The sequence below is a fragment of the Anolis sagrei genome, chromosome 4 (genome assembly GCF_037176765.1).
Source record: "Anolis sagrei isolate rAnoSag1 chromosome 4, rAnoSag1.mat, whole genome shotgun sequence".
In the NCBI taxonomy this organism is placed as follows: Eukaryota; Metazoa; Chordata; class Lepidosauria; order Squamata; family Dactyloidae; genus Anolis; species Anolis sagrei.
In genome coordinates this window covers 61124634-61145346 of record NC_090024.1, presented here as the reverse complement: position 1 = coordinate 61145346, position 20713 = coordinate 61124634, and the positions used below count along the sequence as shown (strand labels likewise).

General features: G+C 42.7%; 1 protein-coding gene across 1 annotated transcript in view; it reads left to right on the top strand.

The window, feature by feature from the left end:
* Positions 1-16062: 16062 nt before the first annotated feature.
* The window catches only part of YES1 (YES proto-oncogene 1, Src family tyrosine kinase), a 42344-nt gene continuing 37693 nt past the window's right edge, over positions 16063-20713 (top strand). Inside the window, exon 1 of the mRNA XM_060775139.2 lies at positions 16063-16284. The gene's annotated coding sequence lies outside the window, so the exon portion shown is untranslated. The remainder of the gene's footprint in view (positions 16285-20713) is intronic.

The following is a 20713-nucleotide window of genomic DNA, read 5'->3' as shown; positions in this document are numbered from 1 at the left end:
AATATGATTTCATTATTAGTTGGAATCCCATTTCTGCTTCTTAAGGGAGCACTAAAACCTTTACTTAAATAGATCAGACTGAACATTGACCACAAATGACAGATGGGCCTGAGAGCAGAGGGGATCTTTCAGAATGTGCTATAATATTTATTGGATTTTTAAAAACAGTTTGCTTTTAACTGATTTTAATTCTGTTGCTAGTTCTATTTTTAATTTTGCATGGTATGGATTTTTAAAGTTGTATCCATTCTAACTTTTGTGAGTGCCTTGGCTATGAGATTGGGGAAAAGGTGGGATATGAATATAATGACAATAATAGTATAAAACTATGATTTTCTTTAAACTGTCTACAGTTTGAAGTCAATGGTTTAAAAACAGCAGATCTTACGGGGGGGGGGGGGGGAACAGTTGGTTTTAAAAAATTGTAGATTACACTGGAGAGATCCCTGAGTCAGCTCAAGGCACCTTGCATGTTTGATCTAATAGAAGTCTATGGATCTGTTTTGTCTCCACTAACCTTGTGTAATTGTAAACAATGCAAGCATTACAAAGATGACATAAATCTTTAGTGTTTTTCTGCCCAAAGGGAAATAAAACATCTATCCAGAACATTTTGCATTCATGAAATGGGCCATGATCATAACATTATTTTTATGATCATTCGGCCATTATTATGATTATTATTATAAAGACTTTTCCACATTAAAATAATGTCTGTAGGGAACTGCAATCTATAGCATGTCCTCCAACTGTCCTGACTTCATAGGGACAGTCCTGATTTATTCTCCATTATCTCATTTTTTCAGTTGCTTTTAAAATGTTTTGTTTTCTCTCTCCTCTGCCACTTTCTCCTTTTGCAGTTGCTGTACGTTAAGTGCAAAGTACAAAAGCAGTTTGCACTAAATTAACTCAGCAGTGAGAAAAGGAGAAAAGCAGTGGTGTTTTGCCCTTCTCGGTATACTCGGCCAAAACTAAATTGTTCTTGTGTGTTTTTCCTTTTTAATACTTTTTGCCATCCTGGCCACACTCTTATGCTTCCTTGCTATGAGTCCCAAATTTTCTTTGTGAGATGTTGTCAGATTATACTTTAGACCAGAGCTTCTCAAATGTTTTCAACAGCATTTGAAAATGCTGCAGCCCATGGCTTGCTAAATGGGATAATTTCCTTTTTTATGGAGTACACTGTAAACAATGCATCTTATTGCTATCAGAGTTGTTTAAAGGGGTGGTATCCTAAAATCTTTTATTGGTACCAAATTTTTCATGACTTCAACATTAAGCTAAGGGGACCCCATTTGGAGTTGGGACCCACAGTTTAAGAAGCAGTTCTTTAGACAATGACAAAAAGGAAGTAAAGAGGGAATCATGTCATAACAAGGGTTGAGTATGTGTTATCCAACACATTTACACATACTTTATGACAATTGGATATTAGGACTGATGGGAGATTAGACCTATGCCCATTGCTATATTTTCTGTACCCAAGATCATTTCCTAAAGCACAAAGGCTATGTTATTGATCCAGTTTAGCCTATCATCCTCTAGTTTGAATAGGCGAGATACAGTCTGGAGAGATTCAGTTGTTTTCTGTTTGAATACTTTTGTTTGCTAATATGGGAATACACTATAGTTGATTTTTCAGTGAGATTAATGTTTTGAAGGGCTGATCTAATAAGTTAATGGACAACCAAAATCATTCTCCATAAAATCTATGGAGAGCTTAACAGATAAGCACCATGACAATCTTATTGGCTGGTGTGCTATTATTATTGAGAGAATATGAGCTGAGTGACTATTTAAGGACTGTCACTGGATAGAACAGCATTTCTCAACCTGGGGGTCAGGACCCCTGGAAGGGTCGCGAGGGGGTGTCAGAGGGGTCATCAAGGACCATCAGAAAGAACAGTATTTTCTGTTGGTCATGAAGGTTCTGTGTGGGAAGTTTGGGCCAATTCTATTGTTGGTGGAGTTCAGAATGCTCTTTGATTATAGGCGAACTATAAATCCCAACAACTACAACTCCCAAATGTTATAGTCTATTTTCTCCAAACTCCACCAGTGTTCACATTTTGGGCATATTGAGTATTCGTGCCAAGTTTGGTCCAGATCCATCACTGTTTGGGTCCACAGTACTCTCTTGATGTAGGTGAACTACAACACTCAATGCCCACCAAACCATTCCAGTATTTTCTGTTGGTCGTGGGAGTTCTGTGAGCCAAGTCTGGTTCACTTTCTTCATTGGTGGAGTCCAGAATGCTCTTTGATTGTAGGTGAACTATAAATCCCAGCAACTACAACTCCCAAGTGTCAAGGTCTATTTTCTCCCAAATTCACCAGTGTTCACATTTGGGCATATTGAGTATTCATTCCAAGTTTGGCCCAGATCCATCATTGTTTAAGTCCACAGTGCTCTCTGGATGTAGGTGAACTACAACTCTCAAACTCAAGGTCAATACCCACCAAACCCTTCCAGTATTTTCTGTTGGTCATGGGAGTTCTATGAGCCAAGTTTGGTTAAGTTCCATTGTTGATGGAGTCCAGAATGCTCTTTGGTTGTAGGTGGACTATAAATCCCAGCAACTACAACTCCCAAATGACAAAAATCAATTCCACCAACCCCAACAGTATTCAAATTTGGACGTATTGGATATTTATGCCAAATTTGGTCCAGTGAATGAAAATACATCCTGCATATCAGATATTTATATTATTTACAATTCATAACACTAGCAAAATTACAGTTATGAAGTAGCAACAAAAATAATATTATGGTTGGGGGTCACCACAACATGAGGAACTGTATTAAGGGGTCGCAGCATTAGGAAGGCTGAGAAATGCTGGGATAGAAGGAAAAGTGATGAAAGAGCTGTGGATCTAAGTTCATTATACCAGCACAAAGTAGTTATTCGGAATGAAAAGATTAAGATCAGATGCTATCACTGTAATTTTAACAAACTGAAGATTGTGTATACATATAAATAAAACAGGGTGGGAGCAAAAGAGAAGATGGTGGTGGAGTTATGGGTTCCAAAAATATAGGCAACTGTATAATAGTGTCATGGGGGAATGTCTCATATTACTTTCCCCTTATCCACATACATATATTCACAAGTATGGGATTATATCTTGGGACAGCAGCATATAGTAATTACCTTTCAAGAGCCAAGAGCCAGCATTCCTGAACTGAAGTATCTACCATAGACTCTTTTTATGAACTGAATGAGGGGGAATTTTCATGTATTATTTGTCTTAAGAATCCCATCCACTTGTCCTTAGAAAAGCTGCCCCAGTTAGAGACTTCCTAGTTGACAGCTACATTCTGGATATTAGCTGTAGGAACTAGGACTCCATACAGTGACAGATGGCCTCAAGAGCAGCCTACAAAGGATCTGCAGCTGACTTTAGACTCCTGACAAAGCTGTAGCTGCATTATCAGGCTGAGGAAAACAATAACAAGCAAAGCAACTGCCACCTGGCTTTTCTAATCCTGCCGCTGCCTTTTGCTGAAGATGTGTAGTGGAACATAATTATATTTAGAATGTCTGTCACTTTAAAAATATTTTTGGACACCAATTCAGTGATTTCTTCAATCCTTCTTTCCATTTTGGAATGCTTAACATTACAATTCTTTCAACAACATACAAGTGCTACACAGCTAAGCACAAGGACTCTGTGAGCAGTGCCTGAACCATGAAGCATCAAGGATTAAAGACAGTTTGTATCCACACAATATGTGTGTGTGCGCGCCTGTTGACTTATGGCAACCCCATTAATTTTTCATTTTTCTGAGACAATGAATAATCAAGGGAGTAGCACTCTCTGGTTAAGAAGAGAACCCCTCCCTAAACCACAGATCCCAAAATCCCAGAACAGAATAATGGTAAGTAGACTCATAGCACTATAATTGCACAGCATGGAAGAAATTATACATTAAATGTTAGAAGCTCAACATCAGAAGTCAACTACTTTCTTGTCTGGAGATATTAAACTTTTTTTCAATTCAATATTTTCATTTTTCAAAAAAATATTGCTACTTATGTCACAGCACATGCAATTTGACTAAACATCAATAGGACCATGTGAATATAAACATTTTTTTTTCATTTTGTAATTTAAAGTCTTTGAGGGCACATATTTCAATTTTAAAAGATTTCCAACTTACTGGGGAATGTCATTTTGCTCTACAAAATAATATGACAGGAAGAACATATTCCAGGAAGAACAAAGAAGGGATATTTTAAGTAACCATAAGCAACTTTTGTGTGTCAACAAATGGAGAGAGGATATAGAGAGATAAAGATTAGAGAACAGCAATACCGTTTGCTTTATATAATGTAATCCGGTTTGTCTGCTGTAACTGTTTGTGACACAAATGTGAATAGCAACAGCACAGAATTGTTAGTATGAGATTTGCAAAAGTTTTTTTTCCCCCAGTAGTGAATAGTTCGGTTCACTTGATTAAAAACAGTCAGTTTTTCATTTCCTAGAAACAAAAATGGGGCAAAAATATTTTTAAAAACACATGTAGGCTTTCTTTCATGGAGGAAATTATATATACATTCTGAAACAGATGTTGCCTTTATTAATTCCTTGTTTTTCAATACCGACTACAAGAATAGTTGCTACAGCATGCACAACTGTTTGATCCTAATAATTTTCATTTGGCTTGGCAAATGGAACTTTATAAAGTGACCCTGCCTAGCTTGTGTTGGAATAAAACTAAGTGAAATCAATGAAAAGTATCTATAAGTAAATATACAATGTAACAAATGTCATCTCATCCTGGCACAGAAGGGTTGCTGTGCAGGGATCATAAGCTGAGCTCTATAGGCAACTGTTCACCATTTTGACAGTAGACTCCAGAAAAATCACACTATCTTTATTCATTAAGCTGTTTGCCTCCAGCTGATGTCTGAACTATGTGTAAAGTTTTCACATTTACAGACAAGGTTTTGACTGTATTGTCGAAGGCTTTCATGGCTGGAATCACTAGGTTCTTGTGGGTTTTTTCGGGCTATAGAGCCATGTTCTAGAGGCATTTCTCCTGACGTTTCGCCTGCATCTATGGCAAGCATCCTCAGAGGTGTGAGGTCTGTTGGAAGTAGGAAAAATGGGTTTATATATCTGTGGAATGGCTGGGGTGGGGCAAGGAGCTCTTCCCTGCTGCAGTTAGGTGTGAATGTTTAGCTGATCACCTTCATTAGCATTTGAAGGCTTGCCTGAGCCTGGGAAAATCTGTTGCTGGGAGGTGTTAATCTGTGCCTGTTTTTTTCCTCTCTGTTGTTTAGCTGTTATAATTTTAGAGTTTTTTAATACTGATAGCCAGATTTTTTTCATTTTCATGGTCTCTTCCTTTCTGTTGAAATTGTCCACATGCTTGTGGATTTCAATGGCTTCTCTGTGTAGTCTGACATGGTGGTTGTTGGTGTGGTCCAGCATTTCTGTGTTCTCAAATAATATGCTGTGTCCAGGCTGGTTCATCAGGTGCTCTGCTATGGCTGACTTCTCTGGTTGAAGTAGTCTGCAGTGCCTTTCATGTTCCTTGATGCGTGTCTGGGCGCTGCGTTTGGTGGTCCCTATGTAGACTTGTCCACAGCTGCATGGTATACGGTAGACTCCTGCAGAGGTGAGAGGATCCCTCTTGTCCTTTGCTGAACGTAGCATTTGTTGGATTTTCTTGGTGGGTTTGTAGATTGTTTGTATGTTGTGTTTCCTCATCAGCTTCCCTATGCGATCAGTGGTTCCCTTGATGTATGGCAGGAACACTTTTCCTCTGGGTGGATCTTCATCTTTACTCTCGTGGCTTGTTCTTGGTCTTGCAGCTCTTCTGATGTCTGAGGTGGAGTATCCATTGGCCTGGAGAGCCCAGTTGAGGTGGTTCAGTTCATCTTAGAGGAGGTGGGGTTCACAGATTCTTTTTGCACGGTCTGCCAAGGCTTTAATGGTACTTCTTTTTTGACTTGGGTGATGGTTGGAGTTTTTATGTAGATATCTATCTGTGTGTGTGGGTTTTCTGTAGAAGGTGTGACCTAATTGTTGATCTGGTTTGCGGATGACTAGGACATCTAGAAAAGGCAGTCTTCCTTCATTTTCTTTTTCCATGGTGAACTGGATGTTTGGGTGGATGCTGTTAAGATGGTCCAGGAACCTGTTGAGTTCTTCTTCTCCATGGCTCCAAATGGTGAAGGTGTCATCCACATATCTGAACCATATCGTGGGCTTTTTGGTTGCTGTTTCCAGGGCTTGTTCTTCAAAGTGTTCCATGTAGAAGTTAGCTATGACCGGGCTGAGAGGGCTCCCCATAGCTACTCTATCTTTCTATTCGTAGAATTCATTGTCCCACTGAAAGTAACTGGTGGTAAGGCAATGGTGAAACAGAGCCGTGATGTCTTCTGGGAACCTCTGGTTGATGAGTGCCATGGTGTCTGCTACCGGGACCATGGTAAATAGAGATACCACATTGAAGCTGATCAGTTTGTCGTTTGTATTTAGCTTGAGATTGCTGATTTTTTCTATGAAGTGGGCTGAGTCCTTGATGTAGTGTGTAGTGAGCCCAATATGGCTTTGTAACTGTGCAGCAAGAAATTTTGCTAGGTCGTATGTGGGGGATCCAATGGCACTCACGATGGGTCTGAGTGGGGTGGAGTCCTTATGGATTTTTGGGAGTCCATAAAGCCTGGGTGGATGGGCTTCCGATTTACATAGCTGTTGTTGTATGTCAAAGTTTATGGAGGAGTTTATGGAGGATATCCGGATCTGAATTCAGTTCTCTGATGGCTTGTCTTTCCTTCCTAGTAATGTTACTGGAGGGAAGTTTTGCCTTTTTCAGGATCCTTGCTGTTTCTGCTCGTACTTCTTCTGCTTCCTCCTCGGGGAGGCGATAAATTGCTGATTCAACATTGGCAATGATGTTTTCTACTGGGATCCTGGTGGCGGTTACAGCAAAGTTTCCTCCTTTCGCTAGTATGGATACTTGGTCTTCAGAGAGTTGTCTGTCTGTCAGGTTGATGATGGTCCGTGATGTATCCAGTTCTGGTTTCGGCTGTTGCTTTTGGCGTTTGTGGAATTTTTGTTTTTGTCTGTTGGTGTGGACAGCCATGTTTTTCTCCATTTTCCTGTAAGTGAGGTTGTCTATTTTGTCCCAGTCCTGGGAATTCATCTTCTGGCTGATGTTGATATGGAGGTGCAGCAATTCCTTGTCTGTGTTTGCAAGTTCTTTGCGGATGGTGTGAATTCTCTCTCGTAAGAGGTTGCGTTCTAGGCGGTCATAGATCCGATGAGCCTGTGGTGTTTTGAAAGTCCTTTTGGCTGCGAGAAATTGTGGGAAGGTATCTGTGTCTCTACAGCGTAGAAGGAAAGTCAGGGAGCACAGTAGATGTGCTTTCCTGGTCCTTAGTTTCTCCAATTTCCTTGTGTCTTGGAACAGTTTCTCCCCGTAGAGATGTTCAATGTATTGTCGAAGGCTTTCATGGCTGGAATCACTAGGTTCTTGTGGGTTTTTTCGGGCTATAGAGCCATGTTCTAGAGGCATTTCTCCTGACGTTTCGCCTGCATCTATGGCAAGCATCCTCAGAGGTGTGAGGTCTGTTGGAAGTAGGAAAAATGGGTTTATATATCTGTGGAATGGCTGGGGTGGGGCAAGGAGCTCTTCCCTGCTGCAGTTAGGTGTGAATGTTTAGCTGATCACCTTCATTAGCATTTGAAGGCTTGCCTGAGCCTGGGAAAATCTGCCAAAATAACCAAGAAAACCAACACCCTGATTAAGAACTCCTCCATAAACTTTGACATACGACAACAGCTATGTAAATCGGAAGCCCATCCACCCAGGCTTTATGGACTCCCAAAAATCCATAAGGACTCCACCCCACTCAGACCCATCGTGAGTGCCATTGGATCCCCCACATACGACCTAGCAAAATTTCTTGCTGCACAGTTACAAAGCCATATTGGGCTCACTACACACTACATCAAGGACTCAGCCCACTTCATAGAAAAAATCAGCAATCTCAAGCTAAATACAAACAACAAATTGATCAGCTTCGATGTGGTATCTCTATTTACCATGGTCCCGGTAGCAGACACCATGGCACTCATCAACCAGAGGTTCCCAGAAGACATCACAGCTCTGTTTCACCATTGCCTTACCACCAGTTACTTTCAGTGGGACAATGAATTCTACGAACAGAAAGATGGAGTAGCTATGGGGAGCCCTCTCAGCCCGGTCATAGCTAACTTCTACATGGAACACTTTGAAGAACAAGCCCTGGAAACAGCAACCAAAAAGCCCACGATATGGTTCAGATATGTGGATGACACCTTCACCATTTGGAGCCATGGAGAAGAAGAACTCAACTGGTTCCTGGACCATCTTAACAGCATCCACCCAAACATCCAGTTCACCATGGAAAAAGAAAATGAAGGAAGACTGCCTTTTCTAGATGTCCTAGTCATCCGCAAACCAGATCAACAATTAGGTCACACCGTCTACAGAAAACCCACACACACAGATAGATATCTACATAAAAACTCCAACCATCACCCAAGTCAAAAAAAGAAGCACCATTAAAGCCTTGGCAGACCGTGCAAAAAGAATCTGTGAACCCCACCTCCTCCAAGATGAACTGAACCACCTCAACTGGGCTCTCCAGGCCAATGGATACTCCACCTCAGACATCAGAAGAGCTGCAAGACCAAGAACAAGCCACGAGAGTAAAGATGAAGATCCACCCAGAGGAAAAGTGTTCCTGCCATACATCAAGGGAACCACTGATCGCATAGGGAAGCTGATGAGGAAACACAACATACAAACAATCTACAAACCCACCAAGAAAATCCAACAAATGCTACGTTCAGCAAAGGACAAGAGGGATCCTCTCACCTCTGCAGGAGTCTACCGTATACCATGCAGCTGTGGACAAGTCTACATAGGGACCACCAAACGCAGCGCCCAGACACGCATCAAGGAACATGAAAGGCACTGCAGACTACTTCAACCAGAGAAGTCAGCCATAGCAGAGCACCTGATGAACCAGCCTGGACACAGCATATTATTTGAGAACACAGAAATGCTGGACCACACCAACAACCACCATGTCAGACTACACAGAGAAGCCATTGAAATCCACAAGCATGTGGACAATTTCAACAGAAAGGAAGAGACCATGAAAATGAACAAAATCTGGCTACCAGTATTAAAAAAACTCTAAAATTATAACAGCTAAACAACAGAGAGGAAAAAAACAGGCACAGATTAACACCTCCCAGCAACAGATTTTCCCAGGCTCAGGCAAGCCTTCAAATGCTAATGAAGGTGATCAGCTAAACATTCACACCTAACTGCAGCAGGGAAGAGCTCCTTGCCCCACCCCAGCCATTCCACAGATATATAAACCCATTTTTCCTACTTCCAACAGACCTCACACCTCTGAGGATGCTTGCCATAGATGCAGGCGAAACGTCAGGAGAAATGCCTCTAGAACATGGCTCTATAGCCCGAAAAAACCCACAAGAACCTAAGGTTTTGACTGTCTCACCATGCTATATTCCTTTTGTTTTCATCATCCAGTATCTATGTTGGCACACTTATCTACACTTGCAAGATGAATGTCAAAAATAAGGACGTAAAGATAGTCCCCAAATTATGAACTAGATAGGTTCTGCAGTTGAATTTGTATGTAAGTTGGACAGGTACATTTTTAAAGTATAACTCCACACACGCACACATGCATGATTTATGTTGCTTTCACCCTTTGCTTAGTCAACAACACATAGGAAAAAGGTGATAGCACCATAAATGACAGAATTTGAACTGGAAGAAAAAAAGGTAATGTTGGGGTGGGGGTTGGGGAGAACAATATAATTCTTGGCAATCCCATTATAGCACTAGACTTTGAGAAGGAGAACTTCAATTCTGGCTAATCTTGTTTTTCCCATTATGAATTTATAAGGACTTGATTGTGTGTCAAAACATTCTTGGTACCATACAAACCCAGCTGAGAGTAAAGTGGTTGCTGTGAACCTTTCTCAATTGTCAATATCAGATGACTAGCACCTAGGCTCCTTCCACACAGCTGTATAAGATCCACGTTGAACTGGGTTATATGGCAGTGTATGTGTTATTGAGCAATTTAGGGCAGTTTGCAGATAGTGAGATCCAGAACACGAAAACTGAGTCCATGCCTGACAAGGCTTAAAGCTAAAACCCAAAGTTCCCAATCCAAGGAGTTTCACCAGTTGAAGCAGAAGGCACCCTGACTCCCTCTGCAAAGGTTAAGATAGGATGGGATACAATTGCCTTAAATAAATAAATTTATTCGATCTGGCCAGAAAGGATGACAACCAACGGTAAGCCGCTCAAAGAAGCTGACATGCCATATACAAATAAAACACATATATGTATACAGTGCAGTCCTTTGTTTTTCTTTTGCCCACTTCAGAGAGGCCACCTTCATGCTGATTGGTTGAGCCGGCGCCAATGTCATGAGCAGCTGGGATGAGTCCCCATTGGAGCAGGACTGTGGCGCCTGGCAGCCGATCAGAGAGCTTCCCTCACTTCCGATGCAGACTTGTGGCCCTCCAATGGCAAGCAGGCGTGGAATGGTCCGAGGGAACACAGAAAAATATGAATCTGTAAATGAGCAATAGTGTCTCAACCTCAAGACTAACAAAGTGGGGCCATTAGGTCCCCGGGATCTATTGTTTTAGTAAGTGTCCAATGAGTGACCCATTAGATGGATCAGGTGCCCCCAGCACCTATGTCCATTGTTGATCATGCCAGTATATTGTCCTGAATGATGGGATTAAGAAACTTGTCCCTGGGAAAGGGGAATTGCATTCAGGGAAAACAGAGGCCGACAGCACCTATGTCCATTGTTGATCATGCCAGTATATTGCCCTGAATGATATCATTAAGAAACTTGTCCCTGGGAAAGAGGAATGGTATTCAAGGAAAACCATGACAGAGCCTCCCAAACTCCAGAGTGGGTGCCAGATGATGAGACATTTATGTCCATGTGGCATCACAAAAGAAGGTTAGCCCAATTTGGGGTCAATCATCCTTTGTGCAGCAGGTTCAGACTGGCCGAAGATGATGGATGCTTAAGTCCTTTGTTTAGGTGAAGACCAGGAAGACACAATAAGAATCCCAGGCCAGGGATTGCCGGTAAAAGGTCACCAAGGTCTTGGCGATGGCTTCATGGCTCCAAAAGCATTTTATATAACTATAAAACACAAAATATTAAAACACACACACAAGGGGCCCCATATCACCTAATCAGTGGATACTGGGATCTTTGAGGGTACAGAGGTTGGCCCAAGTTTGGGGCATGGAAAGGGGCAATGAAAAGGGGGAAAGAGAGGGGAGAGAAGCCCTGCTTGGGATGGAGGGGCTGTATGATAACCGGGGTAGGCTGTGAAAGTAAAAAAGGAAAGCAAAAAGGACACAATGAAGGCTACAGTGAAACAAGTATGAGAGCAAAAGGACACCGAGGTGTCTATTTATTAAGGTGTTACTATGTACTTGTCCTATCTCTGCATTAAGGCAAGCAACTGGTGTAGCTCTGCTAAAAGTGTAGCTCAGTGAACATCTTTGGTTTTCTAGTGAAGAATTACCTGTATGGTCTTATGGATATTTCTTTATAAAGTCCCAAATAGAGCTCAGTTCATCCACTGGATAGTTAACTTTGAGTGTCTTGCTGGAAAAATACAGAAAACAGTTGGAACATTATACAAATAAAACAGGAAACCAGAGAGAGAGAGAGAGAGAGAGAGAACTTCTGGAACATGGCCCTACAGCCTGGAAAACTCACAGTGGTGATTTTGGTCATGAAAGCCTACAACAACACATTGGTTACTATGTAACTCATAAAAGGGGGTTTGGAGATTATGTATCTTCTGGAGCTTGTGGCTGCTGCAGGTCTTCCTAGGTTCTCCAGCTGGCCAATAGTTAAGGCCACTTTGTGGCCCCATTTCTTAAGGTTGGCTCTGCACCTGGTGGTGCCAGAGCGCAGCCTGTTCAGAACCTTCCAGGTCATCCAGATTTCTGTGTGCCCAGGAGGGAGTCTCACACCCAGTTTCAGCCACTAATTGAAGTGCTGGGTTTTAGCCTGCCACTTTTGGACTCTCGCTTGCTGAAGTGTTCCTGTGAGTGTCTCTGTACATCTTAGAAAATTATTTTTTGATTTAATGTGTTGGTGTGCTGGCTGATATCTGGACAGAGGGTGGGCCGGAGATGTCACTGCCTTGGTCCTTTCAGTAGGAACTTCCTGACTGTGAGAGCTGTTCAGCAGAGGAACTCTCTACCCCCTGGAGTGTGGTGGAGGCTCCGTCTTTTAAACATAGGCTGGATGGCCATCTGTTGGGATTACTTTGAATATGCTTTTGGACTTGATGGGCCATGTGGTTTCTTCAAACTTTATAATTCTATAATTCTATATAATACAGTGCATGCATTATTAGGGTACCTTGAATGCGATTTTCCTGCTTCTTGGCAGGGGATTGGACTGGATGGCCCACTAGGTCTCTTTCAACTCAAGGGTTCTATTATTATTATTATTATTATTATTATTATTATTATTATTATTTCTTATCAAAAGCATTGCATAAATTAGTATAAAACAGATGAAAATAGAAGGAGCACAAGTGGCTAAATATCTTTTGACCAAAAACGGGCAAAAGCAACAACATTGTCTGTAGCCTCCAACAATTCTTCCTTTGTACATGAGGCAGGGCATAGTGGACAAGCATACAGATGCAGAGTTGTCTGTTCTGCTCCAGTCATACAAGGTGGGGGATTCTTTTAGGTAGTGCCATTTTGCCAGGCTGTCTTTTGATCGATCCACTCCACTTCTGGGTCTGTTCAGGGACTTCCAAGTTGTCCATTCTTGGTTTGCCCCTGGAGGAAGACCCGGGGGGGGGGGGTGGCCATTCATTTAGGATTTCCTGGTTTAGCTGCCCAGAGGGATAGTATTGCCGTTACTGGGGGAACGTTAAAAGGAGTGGTGGTTCTCATTATAAACCAATTTCATTATAATGGAAACCAAAGTGCTCTTCCAGCAGGCACCAGCCAATCCGCCTGCAATGCCAGAAATACAGCTTAATGGTGTAACATTAGAAAATGTTGACCATTTCCACTACCTTGCCAGCTACCTCTCCACAAAAGTCAACATTGACACTGAAATACAACACTGCCTGACCTCTGCGAGTGCAGAATTTTTCCAAATGAAGCACAGAGTGTTTGAGGACCGGGATATCTGTAGGGATAACAAGGTGCTTGTTTATATAGTTATTGTCCTCCCAACTCTGCTATATACCTGTGAAACATGGACTATCTACAGATGTCACATGCAACACCTGGAACGATTCCATTGGTGTTGCTTCTGCAAAATCCTGCAAAACTTTTGGGAAGACAGGCGGACAAATGCCAGCATGCTGGAAGAAGCAAAAACCAATTCTGGCTTAGATGGCATTGGTTCTAATGGCTTGTTCTTGAGCTGCCAGAATCAGGCCCTCTGTCTCCTTTTTCAAAGTTCCATTTGTAAGCCACAGCCATGTTTTTTCTTCGTCAATTTGGCTCTCAATTTTTCCCAGGAACTTATTATTATTTCTCTATGATTATTGGCTGCTACTTCCTGGAGGATCTCTGGATTATCTGCCTTGATATTCTGGGTTATATGGCTGTGTGGAAGAGCCCCTAGTTTCTTCAAGTGTTAATCTGTTGACCTAGCACTCTTTGGCAAAAGCGAAAGCCCTTGTAAAACTATACACCTCCTGGGATTCCATAGTGCAACCAATAGGCTGTTAGGAATTGTAGGAGTTGCAGTCCAAGTTTGCCCAGGCCCCGTCTACACAGTTCCAAGCTGCATGGTGTTCAGAAGTGTGTCCCACTGCCTTTCTGAACAAATCAGTGTTGGGTTGTTGTAGGTTTTTTCAGGCTATATGGCCATGTTCTTGAGGCATTTTCTCCTGATGTTTCGCCTGCATCTATGGCAAGCATCCTCAGAGGTAGTGAGGTCTGTTGGAATTAGGAAAAAGGGTTTATATATCTGTGGAATGACCAGGGTGGGACAAAGGACTCTTGTCTGCTGGAGCTAGGTGTGAATGTTTCAACTGACTGCCTTGATTAGCATTTGATGGCCTGGCAGTGCCTGGGGCAATCTTTTGTTGAGAGGTGATTAGATGTCCCAGATTGTTTCCTCTCTGTTGTTTTGCTGTTGTAATTTTAGAGTTTTTTTAAAAACTGGTGGCCAGATTTTGTTCATTTTCATGGTTTCCTCCTTTCTGTTGAAATTGTCCACATGCTTGTGGATTTCAATGGCTTCTCTGTGCAGCCTGACATGATAGTTGTTAGAGTGATCCAGCATTTCTGTGTTCTCAAATAATATGCTGTGTCCAGGTTGGTCCATCAGGTGCTCTGCTATGGCTGACTTCTCTGGTTGAAGTAGTCTGCAGTGCCTTTCATGTTCCTTAATTTGTGTTTGGGCAATGCTGTGTTTGGTGGTCCCTATGTAGACTTGTCCACAGCTGCATGATATACGGTAGACTCCTGCAGAAGTGAGAGGATCCCTCTTGTCCTTTGCTGAACGTAGCATTTGTTGGATTTTCTTGGTGGGTTTGTAGATTGTTTGTATGTTGTGTTTCCTCATCAGCTTCCCTATACGTTCAGTGGTTCCCATGATGAATGGCAAGAACACTTTTTCTCTGGGTGGATCTTTGTTTTTACTCTCATGGCTTGTTCTCGGTCTTGCAGCTTTTCCGATGTCTGAGGTGGAGTATCCATTGGCCTAACAACCACGATGTCAGACTACAAAGAGAAGCCATTGAAATCCACAAGCATGTGGACAATTTCAACAGAAAGGAGGAAACCATGAAAATGAACAAAATCTGGCTATCAGTATTAAAAAAAATTACAACGAGAGGTGGCCCTAGGTAATTTTCAACAGTAAGCAAACAGTATCCCCCCCCCCCAACCAATCACTGATATATATTTTCTGTTCGTCATGGGAGTTCTGTGTGCCATATTTGGTTCAATTCCATCACTGGTGGAGTTCAGAATGCTCTTTGATTGTAGGTGAACTATACATCCCAGTAGCTACAATTCGCACATGTCAAGGTCTATATGTATGCAACTGGAGCAAAACATTGATGTATATATTAATTTCAGTCCACCAGAAGGCCTTTAGTAGGCCGAAGCCGGTAGTGGACGGCTGATTTACAAGCTACTCATAAGAAGATACGACTGTACTAAAATTTGCACAATATTGTTTGTTGTTGCTGTGAGGTTGAACAGTGCGGCATGTTTATGTACTGTTGTTGAATTATATTATTGTTTATCTTATACAAGTGGTATTTTTGTTGTATGCACTTCATTCAGGAACCCATTTATATTATATTATAAGGTCTATTTTCCCCCAAGAGCGCCCCTGGGCAAAATCAACTATACTGCAAATGCTTACTTTGCGTAATGGGTTGAGCCGCCCTTGATTACAACAGCAAAACAACAGAGAGGAAACAATCTGAGACATCTAATCACCTCTCAACAAAAGATTGCCCCAGTCACTGCCAGGCCATCAAATGTTAATCAAGGTGGCCAGCTGAAACATTCACACCTAGCTCCAGCAGACAAGAGTCCTTTGTCCCACCCTGATCATTCCACAGATATATAAACCCCTTTTCCTAATTCCCACAGACCTCACTACCTCTGAGTATGCTTGCCATAGATGCAGGCGAAACGTCAGGAGAGAATGCCTCTAGAAAGTGGCCATATAGCCTGAAAAAACCTACAACAACCCAGTGATTCCTGCCATGAAAGCCTTCGACAAAATCAGTGTAGTCTGGAATAGAGTTGCAAAGGAAGCTTTCTCAAGACTGTTCCTTAACAACTCTCTCTTTTCACTTTGAAAAGAGTGAGAGAAGCCTCTCCCCCTCCCCTCCTCTCTCCCTACTTCCGGCTCCGAAGTCCAGGCTCCGTCCCATTGGCGGGGGAGTCAGGACCTGGCGCCTTTCGGCGAGGGGCCCGCCAGGGGGCGCTGCGCGGAAAGGGTGAGACCAGCCCTCTCCTGTCCTCTCCTCTCCTTCCGGAGTTTCCCCTCAGCAACAGCTGCTGCCTCCCCCCTCACAGCTCTTCCTCCGCGGCCGCCATGTTGGCTCGGGATGGTGAAGCGGGGCTCCTCTGAGGGCTTGTGAACGAGCTTGAAAGCCCTCCATGGAGCTCCTGGAGCGGGGCTGAGCGGCCCCTTCCGAGGCGGAATTATTCAGGCCCGCCGAGGAGCCCTCTCCGTCAGGCAGGTGAGCACCCTGGGCGCTTCTCTCTCCCCGCGCTTCCCGCAGAGTCCCTTGGAGAGCGCTAGGCCTCGCTTTCAGGGCTGAAGCGACGCTTTGACGCAAACATGGGCCCTCCAGATGTTTTGGACTTCAACTCCCACCATTCCTAACACCCTCAGGCTCCTTCCTTTTCCCCCTCAGCCGCTTAAGCGGCTGAGGGGGAAAAGGAAAGAGCCTGAGGCTGTTAGGAATGGTGGGAGTTGAAGTCCAAAACATCTGGAGGGCCCAAGTTGGCCCACGTCTCCCTGGACGCCATCCTCTCTCGTGCCTGCTTCGAGTCTCCTTCCTAGGAAGTTTCCCCAAAACTTCCTCCTCTTCCCCCACCTCCTTATTGGAATATGTGTGTGTGTGTATGTTGTCATGTGCATCTCTACACTTAGACTTTTAACTACCACGACTCCATTCCAGGGCTTCCCAGTTCTCAGTGTTCTAACTGGGAAGCCCTGCCCCTTGAGTGCTCCAGCTTGAGGTCAGCTGTGACCAGCAGTGCTGCAGAATTTGAAGAGGCACGAATGGAGGGTGAAAGAGAGAAACGTGCCAGGAGGAAGGCGCGTCAAGCCAACCCCGGCCGAGACTGCCTTCCATCTGGAAACCAATGCCCTCACTGTGGGAGAAGATGCAGGTCAAGAATAAGGCTGTTTTGATACTCTGGGTTATATGGCTGTCTGGCAGGCCCCTGGAAAGGGGATTGTGTGCCAGTTTGGGGATGCATCTACATCAAGCATGGGCAAACTTAAGCCCTCCGAGGTGTTTTGGACTTCAACTCCCACCATTCCTAACAGCCTCAAGCCCTTTCTTTTACCCCCTCAGCTGCTTAAGGCCTGAGGATGTTAGGAATGATGGGAGTTGAAGTCCAAAACACCTGGAGGGCCCAAGTTTTCCCATGCCTGATCTACACTAGGATTGATGCACTTTGACACGGCTTTTAACTGCTATGGATCCATGCGATGGGATGTGTAGTTTGGCAAGGCACTCTTCTTTGGCACAGGAAGAGTGAAGACCTTGCCAAACTAGAACTCCAATGATGTGTGTGTTTGTGTTGGTCCCCTTTTCACTCTTCCTTTTCTTTCCTCACACCTCTCCTAGGCTCCTTCCACACAGCTGAATAAAACCCCAGTTATCTGCTTTGAACTGGGATATATAGCAGTGTAGACAGATCACCCTGTTCAAAGTAGATATTGTGGGATTGCAGATATTGTGGGATTTTCTGCCTTGATATTCTGGGTTATATGGCTGTGTGGAAGGGCCCTAGAAAGTTTCCCCTAAACTTCCTTCTCTGTTCAATCTACTTGGGGGTTGGGAGAGTAAGTAAAAATTAAACAAAGTAAATAAAACTTTTATTTCTATCTCGCCCTATCTCCCCATGGGAACTCAGGGTGGTTCACGACATAAAAGGCAAACATTCACTGCTGTATAATACAACAATGTATTGAAAGTGTTTTAGAGTTGAGATTATAGGATCATGTTTTGTGGATTTCTTCAAATGATTTCCTTTTTATTCATAGTCTTCAAGGTATACAGTGGCAGAAGGTTGGTCGCCTCCTGACCTGTGCTCACTAAACAAAGCTGGGAGCCAGGGAGGAGAGCTTTGTTTTGTGTGTGTTTTGGGAGTCTCCTTCCTATTTACCTTTCCATTTATTTCCTCTCAACTGCCCTTGAAAGTTTTCAACAAATTTCCTCTTTTTCACACCAATGGAAAGGAGATGTGCCTATTTTGGGGTTAAACACTGGAGTTTATGTGGTTTGATGCCATTTTCACTGCATGGCTCAAAGTTGTGGGATTTGTAGTTTGGTGAGACCCCAGCAATCTTTGACTGAGAAAGACCTTGTAAGACTGCAACTTCCATGCTTCCATAGCATTGACCATGGCAGTTAAGGTGACGTCAAACTGCATTAACTCTACAGTATGGGTGCAGCCATAGTCAGCGGATTTCCTTCTAGTGTTTCATCCTCAAGATACATTTGGGCTCCTGTCTTTCCTCCTCTTAAAGAGCCCACTATGCAGATGTGGCAGCAAGGGAGGAGAGCTGCATTTTGTGTATGTGTGTATTTGGAGCCTCCTCCTCAGTCATGGTTTGGTTCTTTCCTCCCAACTCTCTTCTCGGCCTATTTCTTTGGGGGTGTAGGTGTTGGAGGGCAGATTGTGTACATGTTTTGGCCTCATAATGTGGAGATTCTTCAGAGGACCTCCTTTTAGTGTTTCATCTTCAAGATACATATTGGTGGATGGTTGGGCTCCTCCTAACCTCCCGACTATGCAGAGGGGATGGCCAGGGAGGAGATCTGCATTGTGTGCGTATTTGGGGGTCTCTTTCCCACTCATCCTTTGGTTCTTTCCTCCCAGTTGTCATAGGAAAATTTCCCCAAAACTTGTTCCTCCTTCCCACCTATTCCTTTTGGGTGCATCTATGCATTCCCCTTAAGGTAACTTAACACCACTTTAACTGCCATAGCTCAATGCTATGGAACCTGAAATTTGCAGAGAAGACTAAAGATCCTGTAAAACGTCAACTCCCAAGATTCCATAGCATTCAGCCACGGCAGTTAAAGGGGTGTCAGATTGCATTAAAATGTCATCCTTGGTCTCAGAGTCATTGTGGACATTATTCAAAGGACTTGAATAATGTTTTGTTCTCAAGATACACTTGATATACTTTGGCGAAAAGTCGAGCATCTGTCTTTCCTCTACTATCCTCCTCCTAACCTGCCCACTATGCAGAGGTGGCAGCCACAGAGATCTGCTTGCTTTCTGCATTAGAGCCAGACAACAAATCTGAACAAAAAAGATCCTCTGGGCATCCTTTCGTTAAACTGAAGTTTTGTTTTCGAGAGGGGAGGAATTAGAAGAGAGGAAACAAAATGATTCAAGGGTCTATGTCTTTTTAATTTCCTCCTCTCCCATATCTATTTTCTTAACTTTCTTAAATTTGATCAGGTTGAAGTTTCCTCCATTCTCTTTGTGGTCCTCTCAAGCATGTTCTTTATGTTGCTGTTAAGGCAAATCCAGATGATTTGTTCTTGGTAGTTTATATACTTGGTTCATGTCATGCAGTAAATTCACCAGTTTCAATACAGCTTTGTTTCTGGGCAACAGAAATGGTTATTGTATCTATTGTGGGTGGGAAGTTTTTGTAATAGAGATAAGTACGGGAGTGAAAAGTTGACGTCTGATGCGTACGTTGGTTTTGAGAAATGTGTTGGCTTTTTGACAGGCAATAATTTTGAAACCTGAAGTCTGAGTTCTAAGAATCATTAAGTTGTCTTGTAAGACATTTTATAGTTATAGAACGAGTAAAGTGTTTGAGCTTTTATTATCTGGCATGTGAATGTGGCATTTTAAATTTTGTTTTAAAAGACAGGAGAGAGAAAAAAAATCACTTGACATAGTTTAAAATGAGAGGAGCACGTTTTTAATGGAATAATAAAATCATTGGTGGTCACAACACTCTGTAAAAGTTCTGTAATTATGAGAGCATGTGTATCTCTTTGACATGTAGTGATAGTTCAGTAGTATACCACAGTGGTGCTCAACCTGTAGGTCCCCAGGTGTTTTGGCCTACAACTCCCAGAAACCCCAGGCAGTTTACCAGCTGCTGGGATTTCTGGAAGTTGATGACCAAAGCATCTGGGGACCCACAGATTGAGAACCACTTGTATACAATTTGTATGTAGATCACAGACTTAATCTCTTGTGATGCAATAGTTATAGTGGGCACGAGAAGACCCAGATTTAAACCTTGCCCCAGTCACCAGTACTCACTCCAGCCTTTTTACAGTGTTGCTATAAAGATAGAATGAGGGAGGGAGGCATAGAACTTTGTACACTTTCCAAACTCCCTTGGACAGAATCTTGGAGATATCTCTGCCACTCAGTTTAGACAATACAGAGCTAACAATTGCCTATCTTAATTCTGTTTTAAAAATATTTTTATCAAATACATTAAATACATAAGTAATACATAACTGATAATGTAGAAGATATCTATCAACCCCAAAAAGAACAGTAAAATATAAATAAAAAAAGGGGGGGACAACTATATAGTTCTTTCTAACACAAACCCTAACCACCGCCTCATTGCAGAAAGCACATCTGTCTGTATTTACTTTAACCCACCTCCATCTCTACATATGTATTTTCCTCCTTTAAAAGTTGACTTTGCATTTGTCTGGAAAACAATTGTTCTGCTGTCATCACTCCCCCTTTTCTTAGTCTCAGATAGAAAGTAAGCAGGTTCCATTCTTGTGTAAAATGTTCATTAGGGTTTTCTTTTAAAAGCTGAGATAAATTGGCCATCTTTGCAGTATCTACTAATTTGCTAATCCATTAATCCTCAAAGGGTTTCTTTGATATTTTTCAACACTTAGCATTGAATATTCATGTTGCTATCACCAT